Source organism: Erinaceus europaeus, chromosome 20 (assembly GCF_950295315.1).
Source record: "Erinaceus europaeus chromosome 20, mEriEur2.1, whole genome shotgun sequence".
In the NCBI taxonomy this organism is placed as follows: domain Eukaryota; kingdom Metazoa; phylum Chordata; class Mammalia; order Eulipotyphla; family Erinaceidae; genus Erinaceus; species Erinaceus europaeus.
Genome location: NC_080181.1, coordinates 54,361,635 through 54,374,567, shown reverse-complemented (window position 1 = coordinate 54,374,567; position 12,933 = coordinate 54,361,635). Strand labels below are relative to the sequence as shown.

Genomic DNA, 12,933 nt, shown 5'->3' with positions numbered 1-12,933 from the left:
CTAGATTCCACATATGAGTGAAAGCATCTGGTAGTTGTCTTTCATCTCTTACGAAATAATCACCTCCAGTTCCATCCATTTGTTTTCCTAAATGACACAATATCATCTTTCTTTTTTATTGTTGCAGAGTGGTATTCCATGGAATACATATCCCATAACTTCTTTTTTATATTCACTGAACAGTCAAACACTGATTAGAAGGGACACGTGTACCTCTGTGTCCACAGCTGCATATTCACAAGAGCCAAATGCCCATCAACAGATGACGGGATAAAGAAGTCATGGGATATATATTCCATAGACTACTAACTTCTCAGGAGTTGGTGGTAGTGCAGCGGGTTAAGCACATGTGGCGCAAAGCACAAGGACCAGCAGAAGGATCCCGGTTCGAGCCCCCGGCTCCCCACCTGCAGGGGAGTCGCTTCACAGGCGGTGAAGCAGGTCTGCAGGTGTCTATCTTTCTCCCCCCTTCTCTGTCTTCCCCTCCTCTCTCCATTTCTCTCTGTTCTATCCAACAACAATGACATTGGCTCTCCACCTGCAGTGGGAATGCTTCACAAATGGTGAAGCAGTTCTGCAGGTGTCTGTCTTTATCTATCTATCTATCTATCTATCTATCTATCTATCTATCGATCTATCTATCGATCTATCTATCGATCTATATATCTATCTATCTCCCCATCTCTCTCAAGTTCTCTCTTTCCTATACAATAAAATGAAAAAAATGACCATAAGGAGCAGTGGATTGGATTGGTAGTGCTGACACCAAGCACAGGGATAACCCTGGATGTAAAAAAAAAAAAAACTCCCTACAAAAATATATATATATTTCTATATATTTCAGGATATAGACAGGAGAAGGAAAGGGAGAAGGAGAGGGAGAGGGAGAGGGAGAGGGAGAGGGAGAGAGAGAGAGAGAATATGACTGAGGCAAGATTATCACTTGGCCTATGTAGTGTTGAGGATTGAAGTCAGCACCTCATAGTTTTAAGTACTGTGTCCTGTCCTTGTGCCACCCATTTATCCATTATTCGCTCTTTATTCATGCTCCCCCTCAATTTGTGTGCTTTCTCTAGATTTGAGAATATACAACCTAAGCCACATTGCTCTTACTATTTTCTTTTAGACTAGAGCGAGAGGCAGGAAGAACATGGAAGAGACCACATCATCAGATCCGCTGAAGCTTCCTCCTTTCCATGCGGTGGGGCCCTGATTGGAACCCGGGTCCAGCTCATGGCCAAGCAGTGCACTGCCCAAGTGAGTCAACTTGCTAACCTGATACATTACTTTATGCTGACTTAATCACAACAGCTTCTTCAAGGGTATCCTGTAGCTTCAAGAAAGGTGTGAAGTGTATTTCTTTGCACGAGTATACTTCCAGTTCTTCCTTGTCTACTGTTTAGGTCTTGGTAGCATACTTTAATATTTCTCACAAATCCCCAAATACATAGCTTTGAATATTTTTAGGTGGTGGGGGTCTTTTCTGGGTAAGCATTACAGTGGATACATTGTTATTTTCCCTATCTCTAGAAAGAATTCTCCTCCTGTGCAGAGATACATGCCTCTACCTGACCCTGATTTTCCTCGGAGCAGGCAACTTCCTTTAAAAATCCTTCCCAGCATAAATTTGATGGCAACAAGTCATCCGACCTTTTGTGTTTGTTTTCCAGAAAAGTGATTCCTCTTGAGATCTGAAAGATGTGTGTTTTTTAGGGTATAAAAGTGGAGGTAGCCATTTTTCCTCTTCTGGAATTCTTTCCTTCCTCACTACACTCTCCCATTCCCAGGGGAGAGTCCCTTTCTGCCTGCTTCCCTGGCTGGTAGGAATAGCCTGGCTGACCGGAGAGGGTCTGATTTTGTCTGCACCATCTTCACTTCATGCTTGAACTCTAGACATGGAGCTTCACAGCCCTTCTCCCTTACCCTCCATGCCAACAGCAAATTCTGCCCTGCTGTGGGGGGAGGGTCTTCTGCAAGAGAGAGTTTCCCAAAGCTTCTCTCTACTCCCCACCACCTTGGCATCACCAATTGCTCAGCTGTGTTCTGTGGGGCACAGGGTTGAGGCTCTTTCCTCAACTGGCAGCCAGTGTGGAAAGACTCTTTCCTGTCTGTTCTCCTGCCTCTGATCTTCTGTGTGTCACCCAGCAGGGGACTTGGGTCAAGATTTTGGAGGCTGATGTGAGATTGGTCCCTGTCCTCAGTACCTGGCTCACTAGACTCTGCCCTTCTGTCGCCCATTTCTCGCCAGTCGAGAAATGGCCCGCGCTGGTCGAGGGGGTGACATGCTGCCACAGTGAAACCAGTGGTGAGGGTGAGGGTGCAGAGAGACACACACACCTCCGGGAATGCTTCAGGCTTCAGAGAGACAGCTCTGTTTATGGTACAGCAGGAGGGGTGAATATGCTGCCATTTAGGGAAGGGGAAGTAGTAGCCGTCCAATCACTGAGCCACACCTCACACCACACGACTTCCTGCCTGTAGCATAAGACCATATACGTCCCTAAGAGGCGCTGGCCACGCTCTTGATCATGAGTTAAGGAACTTGTGATGAGGGAGAAGCAACCCATAGTCTGGAATCTAGGGGCCATTTTGGGTCCACATGGTTGGGAAGGGACATGCCTACCGCCTCTCTCTGGGAGGGCTCGGGGTCCACCCTCTCAAGACTCGATGTAGAGATGATAGGCCTCGACCCAGCTCAGGGGGATTTGATCTCCCCTACGGCCTTCTGTGTTCCTTAGCAATGCATTTCAGCTCACTTCTTCCTTCTGCCTGTGCTGCAGAGGCCTCTCCACCATTCCTACTCAGCTGTCCCTCCCTGGGTGACCTTCTGCCACAGCTGTCCATCTGCCTGCTCAGAAACACAGCTGTCATTCAGTTTGCTTGCCGCCTTCCTATTCTCTAGGTGGGGGAGATGCTCTTAGTCTTTCTTTTGCATTTTTTGTTCCTTCCTTTCTTCATTTTTCTCTCTTTCTCTCCTTTTCTCTTTCTTTCTTTCTTTCTTTCTTTCTTTCTTTCTTTCTTTCTTTCTTTTTCTTCCAGGGTTATCTCTGGGCCTTGGTGCCTGCACTACAAATCCACTGCTCCTGGAGGCCATTTTTTCCCCATTTTATTGACCGTGACTGAGAAATGGAGAGAGGAGGGGAAGACAGAGAAGGGGAGAGATCGATAGACACCTGCAGACCTGCTTCACCGCCTGTGAATTGTTCCCACTGCAGGTGGGGAGCCGGGGGTTCAAACTGGGATCCTTGCCTGGGTCCTTGTGCTTTGTACTTTGTGTACTTAACATGGTGCGCTTCTACCCTGCCCCCCTCTTTCTTTTTTTTCTACCTTTCTTTACTTTAATATGGTGTCTGGCTTTAAATGAAAGAATGCCATTCATTGTAGCAGTATGTGAAGAAGGGTTCGCTGATCTGATGCAGAGTCATGCTGATTGTCTCTCTGATCAGCTCCTGGAGCTGAGCTACTGTGAAGGGGAGGGGAGAGAGTCTGCCTCAAAAATATTTCAGGACATGGGGGGGGGAGCAGGGAAGAGCGCTGCATGTGCAGTAGATTTTTAAAAATATTTATTGATTCTCTTTTGATGCCCTTGTTTTATTGTTGTAGTTGTTGCTATTGATGATGATGTTGTTGATGATGTCGTCGTTAGATAGGACAGAGAGAAATGGAGAGAGGAGGGGAAGACAGAGAGGGGGAGAGAAAGACAGACACTTGCAGACCTGCTTCACCACCTGTGAAGTGACTCCCCTGCAGGTGGGGAGCCGGGGTCTTGAACCAGGATCCTTACACCCGTCCTCACGCTTTGTGCCACGTGTGCTTAACCTGCTGTGCCACCGTCCGACTCCCATGGAGTAGTTTTTAAGGGAGCCCTCATGGTATTGGCAAAGAACAGTGAGCATGAGCTGAAGAAAGAGAGTAGGGGGGTGGCAGAGGATGACACACTCCATAAAAGTCATGTTATCATGCTCAAGGACCTGGGTTCAAGCCCCTGGTTTCCGCCTTGTGGGGGAGGGGCTTCATGAGTGGCAAAGCAATGTTGTAGGTGTCTCTCTTTCTTTCCATCTCTACCTCCCTTTCCCCTCTTGATTTATCTATCTCTATCTAATAAATAAGTGAATAATTTTTTTTATTAAAACAAAATGAAAGAGAGTCAGTATACTGTGAGGCCTCACAATTCATCAAGGGACTGGAGAGACAGCTAATGTCATTCTACCAGAGTTTGAATGCAAATCTGTTTTACGTAAATAAAAAAAAAAAAGTGTTTCTACACACACACACACACACACACACACACACACACACCTGCAATTCATTATGGCTGGGACAAAGGGAAATCAGAAGAAGAAGAAAAAAGCAATCAGAACAGAGGACTGTTGGGACCCACAGGGACTCAAGGTCCCCCGCTCTCCGGGTCGCCACTTCTGCTTCACTAATGCGCTCTGGCACCTTGAGAATTCGTGCTACGTAAACTCACAAGTGATTTATGGGAGGCGTCTATCTCCACTTTTTTGTTTTATTAAACAGCAGCTGATGTAAAGCTTCAGGTATTATGAATTGTTTTCATTTATTGCTGAGAGTCCCTTAACATTTGCATCAAAGACTCTCTTTTGTTGTGTCTCATTTTTTTTGGTAACATAATGCCTGGTGTTAAAAAATAAAAGAATCATGTGCATAATAACAGGACACGTGGAGGAGAGAAAGAGTAAAAAAAAAATGAGAGAGAGAGAGAGACAGAATATAAATGACTGTTAAGTGTTAACCTGATTGTGGGAGTCGGGCGGTAGTGCAGCAGGTTAAGCACACGTGGCACAAAGCACAAGGACCGGCATAAGGATCCCGGTTCAACCCCCGGCTCCCCACCTGCAGGGGAGTCGCTTCACAGGCGGTGAAGCAGGTCTGCAGTTGTCTATCTTTCTGTCCCTCTCTCTGTCTTCCCCTCCCCTCTCCATTTATCTCTGTCCTATCCAACAATGACATCAACAGTAACTACAACAATAAAACAACAAGGGTAACAAAAGGGAATAAATAAACAAATATTTTTTTTAAAAGAGTTAACCTGATTGTATCTTGTGTTGAAGCAGGGATGGGTCTCACACCCTGTGCAAACATTTCCCCTCCATCTTCCCAGCAGTCTGAGAGTAGGTCTTGGGGGCAGGGGAGGGCGGTGGGTAGGGGCACAGCCAGCCTAGTAGCTCAGGCCTGGGAAGTCAGAGCCTCTGGGCTTGTGACTGCATTTCTGGACAGCACCTGCTGCCCCCACTGAGACCAGAGTTGTGTTCTGCATGACGCGTGGTGCCGGGATAGCCTGAGGGTACTTCTTCCCGAGCTAGTACTCTCTGGGTTGGAGAGAACTCAACTGGAGCCGATCTAGGCTGCTGCGTGGGAGAGGGATCAGGAACTCGTGCCACACTAACTTCGTAGGAGATATACTCTGGAACTCTCGGAGCCGGAAAGCAATTTCCAAGTGTCTTTAATCAGAAGAGCAGCTGTTTTTATACTCTCCAAGTAGGGTGGAAACAGGATGTGATATAGAGAGGGTGGAGCGAAAAGTGACTGGTGAAAATCAGAGTGTGACAAAGAAGGGATCAGTGTGTGACAAGGAGAGGGGGTGGAGCAGGTGAGAATTCTACCACTAAACCACCAATGCCATGGAGGGAGTGTGGTGCTTTATATAAATGTAAAAGTGATTTATGTAAATAGACCAAAACTTTGAATGGGATTAAATCTATCCCTATATAGGCATATGGTTAAGCAGAAGCCAGGGGGAGCTTCATCGAACAGCGTGGGGCTGCAGGAGAGAGAGAATTTGAGGGCAGATGGAGGGTGTTTAAGGGGTAGGGTGCAGGGAGCGAGAATTCCAGAGGCTGCAGGAGACCTAGCCTCTAACCAGGCCCTGAGCAATCACTCCCCACTGCAACTGGTTCTCCTGGAGGAGAGCTATGGGTGTTTCCGTGTGTCGGAAGTTGGATTTGGGTTTCCTGCGGAAAGCAGAAACACATCTGGATGAAAAAAAAAGAAAGAAATGAAGCCTCATTTCCTTCAGAGATTCATATTACTTTTGGGTGTGGCCCCCAGAGACACAAGGTTTGAAGAGCCAAGAGCTTCCTCCTGAAAGTCAGTGGGCATTAAAAAAGCACAGTTGCTTTTTTTTTTTTTTTGGCTATTTACTTTTGTAAAGGTGTTAGTCACTTTACTCACCTTGCACATGGTAACATGTGAGCTGAACCAGATGCATCACTGCCCAACCCCTTTTTATTTTAGTTATTTTATTTATTTATGTGTTTTTTTTCCTCCAGGGTTATTGCTGGGGCTCAGTGCCAGCACTACAAATCCACTGTTCCTGGTGTCCATTTTTATTTTTATTTTATTGGACAGGGCAGAGAGAAACTGAGAGAGGAGCGGGAGCTAGAGAGGGGGAGGGAAAGAGAATCAGACACCTGCAGACCTGCTTTACTGCTTGTCAAGTGTCCCCCATGCATGTTGGGGAGTTAGGGGCTCGAACTCAGATCCTTGCGTGGGTCACTGAGCTTAGTTCTGTGGACTCTTAACTGGGTGTGCCAATATCCAGCCCCCCATGACTCTTATTTCTATAACTATATTTATATATTTCCCTTTTTCTCTTTAATTCTGCCTCCTCTTCCATTCTAAGTCACATCTACACCTATTTCCCTACACTAATTCCCTGTGACCTTCCTTCCTTCCTTCCTTCCTTCCTTCCTTCCTTCCTTCCTTCCTTTTTTCTTTTTTTTCTTCTCTCTCAGAGTCCTGATGGAATTGAAGTCCAGAGTCCACTTGTCATCTTCCCCTAATCTCTCTCTCTCCCCCCATCCCCTCTCTAACTCCTGGGTGACTTCGGCATCATCCTCCTCACTGTCCAGAATCCTTGACTGACTGACAGTAAGAGCCACGTGGACAGACAGCTGTCCATCCTGACTCAGCCAGGTGGAGATTCCTATGCTTGCTGAATAAATGAGCAGAGACTCAGAGCTATGCCCGGCAGGGGTTGCATTTCGCACATGGCTTCTTTGCTTGCTTGATGGGGGCCTGGATGAATAGGAGCCTTTTATCACTTTATCCATGACTTTTTGCTTTATTGATTCAAGAGTGATGGACAGTATTATTCTAGCAAGATAATCTCACACCACCTGCGTACAATGACCACTCTCGCCACCATGCATCACACCAAGTGGACCCTTCCTGGACCCCACACTCACCCCCTCTGATATCAGCTACAGACTCACGGGGTCTGAAGGTCAATTTCCATCATCTTTCTAACTCTGCAAGTGTCTGTTCTAACAACTCACATGCTTGCCACAGCATGAGTGACATCATCAAGTTTCTTTCTTTCTCTCTCATTCTCTCTCTCATTCTTTTAAACTATTTTTAAATATTTATTCTCTTTTATTGCCCTTGTTTTATTGTTATAGTTGTTGTTGTTGTTGTTGTTGATGCCATCATTGTCGGATAGGACAGAGAGAAATGGAGAGAGGAGGGGAAGACAGACAGAGAGGGGGAGAGAAAGACAGACATCTGCAGACTTGCTTCGCCGCCTGTGAAGCGACTCCCCCACAGATGGGGAGCTGGAGGCTCAAACTGGGATCCTTACGCCGGTCCTTGCGCTTTGCGGCACCTGCACTTAGCCAACTGCGCTACCGCACGACTCCCCTTTTAAAATATTTTTAATTTATTTAGTTAATTTGATAAAGAGAAAAATTGAGAGGAGGATGGGGGAGAGAGGGAGAAAGGCAGAGACACCTACAAGCCTGATTCAAAGTTCATGAAGCTTTTCCTCTGCAGGTGGGGACCGGGGGTTTGAACCTGGGTCCTTGTACCCTGTAATATGTGCACCTAACCAGGTGCACCACTCCCCAGCCCCATAACTAGTTGTATTTCATTATCTTATTTCATTGAGCACCATCACCCCATGCCCATCCATTTTCTCCAGAAAGAGTTATCTATCCCGTAATCAGCTTCTCAGGCAGAGAGATGGGTCGCCCCGGGGCTGTGATGCAGGAGGCCGTGTCTGTTCTGCCGGCAGCCCCAGCCGCACTCGTGTCCACAGGAGACTGGGCCCCAGCACAGTGACCCTGAGCCCTTTATACAGCCACCAGCCTCCCCAGAGTCACCACCGCCACAGGCTCCACAGGTGACTTTTCTTTGTGTCTATACAGAGACTACGACTTGTCTAGCTTGTCAGCAGCCTCTTGGGTACATTCTAAGGCCACCAACCAAGGCCACTTTGATGACAGCAGGAGGAAGAGGAAGCCGTGTGTGTGCTGGGAGGACAAGGTGGCAGCCTGCTGCATTTCCCCCCTTCAGTTAAGAAGCAAACCCTTGCTTTTCTCTTTCAGAGTTAACGGCTGTTTTCTTCTCTTCCTCTTTAGGCAGAATGTTGTCCCAACGTTGGGAAGCTCATGGTGACCACCATGCCATACCCCCAGCCCAGCCTGGGACATTCTGGGCACCCCTCACTTCCCCACCCACTTCCTGGGTGTATTGAGTGATCTTGCAGCCAGGAATGGCCCTGAACATTGGCGTCTGGGGGGAGGAGGGACACAGTGATGGCACAAAAGGGGGCGGGGGCGGCTTCAATGGTATCTCAGGCACCAGGTCCCTTGGGGGAAGGGTGGCTCCATCCTCCACCCATGGCCTACCCTCTGTCCTCCCTTCCTCCTTCCCTCCTTCCTCTGCTTCTAGCTGGGCTTGCTTAAGATTTCCTGTTTTGGCTTGGTTTTGATTTTTTTTTTGGGGGGGGGGTGGGTGGGTGGGTTTAGTTATAGCTGGGATTCCTTCCTTCAGTTTCTTTCCTCGGATTCATCGTTTATGTAGAGAAATCACACACACACACACACACACACACACACACACACACACACATCTTGACTGTCACCTGCTACTGAATGTTTTATGATTTCTAGTAGCTTATTTTTCTTTTTTGGTAGAGTCTTTGGTGTCTTCTTGATATAACAGCATATCATCTGCAAATAATGAATATTCGCCTTCCTCCTTCCCAACTTGGAGTCCTTCGATTTCTCTTTCTCTCTTCTAATTTTTTTAATTAAATAAAATTTTATTAAATTAATAAAATGCAAATATTGACAAGACCATAGGATAAGAAGAGCACAGCTCCACACAATTCCCACCACCAGATCTCCGTATCCCATCCCTTCCATCGGAAGCTTCCTTATTTTTTTTTTTTTAATTTCTTTACTGGGGAATAATGTTTTCCATTCAACAGTAAGTACAATAGTTTGTACATGCATAACATTTCCTAGTTTCCCATATAAGAATACAACCCCCACTAGGTCCTCTGTCATCCTTCTTGGACCTGTATTCTCCCCACCCACCCACCATAGAGTCTTTTACTTTGGTGCAATACGCCAACTCCAATTCAGTTTCTACTTGTATTTTCTCTTCTGATCTTGTTTTTCAACTTCTGCCTGAGAGTGAGATCATCCCATATTCATCCTTCTGTTTCTGACTTATTTCACTCAACATGAATTTTTCAAGGTCCATCCAAGATCAGCTGAAAACAGTGAAGTCACCATTTTTTACAGCTGAGTAGTATTCCATTGTGTATATAGACCACAACTCGCTCAGCCACTCATCTGTTGTTGGACACCTGGGTGGCTTCCAGGTTTTGGCTATTACAAATTGTGCTGCTATGAACACAGGTATACACAGATCTTTTTGGATGGATGTGTTGGGTTCCTTAGGATCTATCCCCAGGAGAGGAATTGCAGGGTCGTAGGGTAGGTCCATTTCTAGCCTTCTGAGAGTTCTCCAGACTGTTCTCCACAGAGGTTGGACCCATTGACATTCCCACCAGCAGTGCAGGAGGGTTCCTTTGACCCCACACCCTCTCCAGCATTTGTTGCTGTTACCTTTTCTGATGTAGGACATTCTCACAGGAGTGAAGTGGCATCTCATTGTTGTCTTTATTTGCATTTCTCTGACAATCAGAGACTTGAAGCATTTTTTCATGTGTTTCTCAGCCTTTTGGATCTCTTCTGTGGTGTATATTCTGTTCATGTCCTCCCCCCATTTTTGGATGGGGTTATTTGTTTTCTTGTTGAGATTTGCAAGTTCTATATATATATATTCTGGTTATTAGCCTCTTGTCTGATGTGTGGCATGTAAAGATGTTCTCCCATTCTGTGAGGCGTCTCTTGGTTTGGGTAGTAGGAAGCTTCCCTATTCTTTATCCCTTTGGGAGTATGGACCCAGGATCATTATGGGGTGCAGAAAGTAGAAGGTTTGGCTTCTGTAATTGCTTCTCCACTGGTCATGGATGTTGACAGGTAGATTTCTACTCCCAGCCTGTCCTTTCTGGCCTGATCTCTCTCTTACCTGATTGTACTGGGGAAGGCCTCTAGGAATGCATCGAATAGAAATAGCGAGAATTGCATGGTTTCTGCTTTTAGGGGAAGGACTCAGCTCCTTTCCACCCAGCATGATGCCAGCCTTGGGTCTGTTATCCAAAGCCTTTACTACGGTGAGGAATTACCCTTCCACTCCCAGTCTCTTCCTTCCTCCCTTTCTTTCCTTCTTCCTAAGATATTTTAACTTTATTTCTTTTCAAAAAAAATTGTTTCTTGGGGGCCTGGTTAAGCGTACATGGTGCAAAGAGTGAGGACCGGTGTAAGGATCCCGGTTCGAGCCCCCGGCTCCCCACCTGCAGGGGAGTCGCTTCACAGGTGAAGCAGGTCTGCAGGTGTCTGTCTGTCTCTCCCCCTCTCTGTCTTCCCCTCCTCTCTCCATTTCTCTCTGTCCTATCCAACAATGATGACATTAATAATAACAACAATAATTACTATAACAATAAAACAACAAGGGCAACAAAAGGGAAGGAAATGGCCTCCAGGAGCAGTGGATTCATGGTGCAGGCACTGAGCCTCAGGGATAACCCTGGAGGCAAAAAAATTTCGTTATTTCACCTCTCCCATGCCCCAAGTTGAGTGCCCCACCCCACCCTCCCCCACAGATGGCCACTCTAGTTCTCCCTCAGTCTTGAACATCTGTTCATTTTTTCCCCCCATTTGTATGTTCAGTTGTTTATGTTCCTTATATGAGTAAAACCATCCTGTAGTTGTCCTTCACCTCCAGACTTGCTCTTTATTTCTTTTTTAATTCCATCCAGGGCACCCTAACTTTACTTATTTAAGTTGATAGGACAGAGAGGGATTGAGAGATTGGGGGGAGAGAGAGAGGGCAGAGGAAGAGAGGGAGGGGGGAGAAGGGAGAGGGGGAGATAGAGAGAAAGGGAGAGAGAAGGGGACAAAAAGGGGAAAGAGGAAGAGAGGGGGACAAAGAGGGGGAGAGGGAGAGAGAGATGGGTTCAAAGAAAGGGAGAGAGGGAGGGGGCAAAGAGAGGGGGAGAGAGGGGAGAGAGAGAAGGGGATAAAGAGAGGGGGAGAGGAAGAGAGAGGGGACAAAGAGAGGGAGGAGGGAGAGTGTGGGAAACGGAGAGTGGGGGAGGGGAGAGAGAGAAAGAGAGGGGAGATAGGGAGAGAGAGGGAGACGGCGAGAGGGGGAAAGAGGGAGAGAGGAGGAGACAGAGAGGGGCAGAGAGAGAGAGAGAGAGAGAGAGAGAGAGAGAGGCCATTTGTGAAGCTTTCCTCCAGCAGGCTGGACCCTCCCAGTGCCTTGAGGGTCTTTCTCACAGATGGGTGTTGGACCCTGTCAGATTCTTCTGCAAGGACCAGCAAGACTGTGTGAGTTTTCATGTTTCTTTCTGTTGATGGGGGGGGGGGGTCACCTTGATTGACTTGCAGATAACCAGCAGGGATGAACCCCACTTGGTCCTGAGGGCACTGAGCACCTGTCCCCCTGAATAGCCGCTGACCCTCTCTGGGCTTCTCCCACCCGCCAAGTCTGCCGAAAGTCTGCAAGCAGCAGTGGTGGGACTAAAACCAGCTGGTCTCCATCCCGCCCTGGCCCTGTGATGTTTCCTACATGGATTCCACACTATGAGCCATTCAGCACATCAAACCCCGGGACAGCCAATGCAGCATGTCCCCACCCCTAGGGGAGGGGCAGATGCCAAGATGCCCCTGCAAGGAGGTGCCCCCTGTGTGATTAGGGGTTCTGGATGGACTCAGGTGGCAGCATCAGCTTCTGGATGGGGACATTTGCCCAGTGTCCTGGGCTGCTTTGTGCCCCCCCTGTCAGTCCTGGTGCTGCCTGACTGCCCTCTGAGGCTCAGCAGGTGACAGATGATGCCCTCAGCTGGAGCCATGGCCCTGGGAGGCGGCATCAGACTGGTGTGGGGTCCCTGGCCTCAGGGCCCCGGGGGTCTGTGTGACAGCGGGCCCCGGCATGCAAGGCGGGTTCCTGGGCATGCCAGGTGATGGACGTGGGGACCACTACCGGGTGGGCCGGCTGAGAAACCTGGCCAGATGCCCAGGGCAGAGCAGCGGGAGGCCTGGTCTGGAGCCTCTGAATTCCTTGCTTCTCAGTCCTTGCAGGAAGGAACTCAGGTCCTTCCTCCAGGCCTCTGGTGAAGGTTAATCACAGAGATTATCATTCAGATGGCGGCTTGGCCAGCCTCAGGTCCTGGAGCCTTCTAATATTTATTTATTTTTATTCCTTTTTGTTGCCCTTGTTGCTTTATTGTTATAGTTATTGATGTTGTTGTTATTGAATAGGACAGAGAGAAATGGAGAGAGATGGGGAAGACAGAGAGGGGGAGAGAAAGACAGACACCTGCAGACCTGCTTCACCGCCTGTGAAGGGACTCCCCTGCAGGTGGGGAGCCGGGGGCTCAAACCAGGATCCTTACGCCAGTCCCTGTGCTTTACGCCACCTACGCTTAACCCGCTGCGCTACAGCCCGACTCCCCAATCCTGGAGCCTTCTAACTAAGATCCTTGCTAATCAATCACAGTATCCAAGAGCCCTTCTGACCACGGGGCTTAACTGTGAGGGAGAGGAGAGC

The 12,933-nt window shown here is 47.9% G+C and overlaps 1 long non-coding RNA gene across 1 annotated transcript in view; it reads left to right on the top strand.

The window, feature by feature from the left end:
- Positions 1–12,933, top strand: part of LOC132534934 (uncharacterized) — a 171,053-nt gene that overhangs the window by 65,246 nt on the left and 92,874 nt on the right. Inside the window, exon 2 of the long non-coding RNA XR_009546694.1 lies at positions 1,127–1,257. This is a non-coding gene — a long non-coding RNA (uncharacterized LOC132534934). The remainder of the gene's footprint in view (positions 1–1,126; positions 1,258–12,933) is intronic.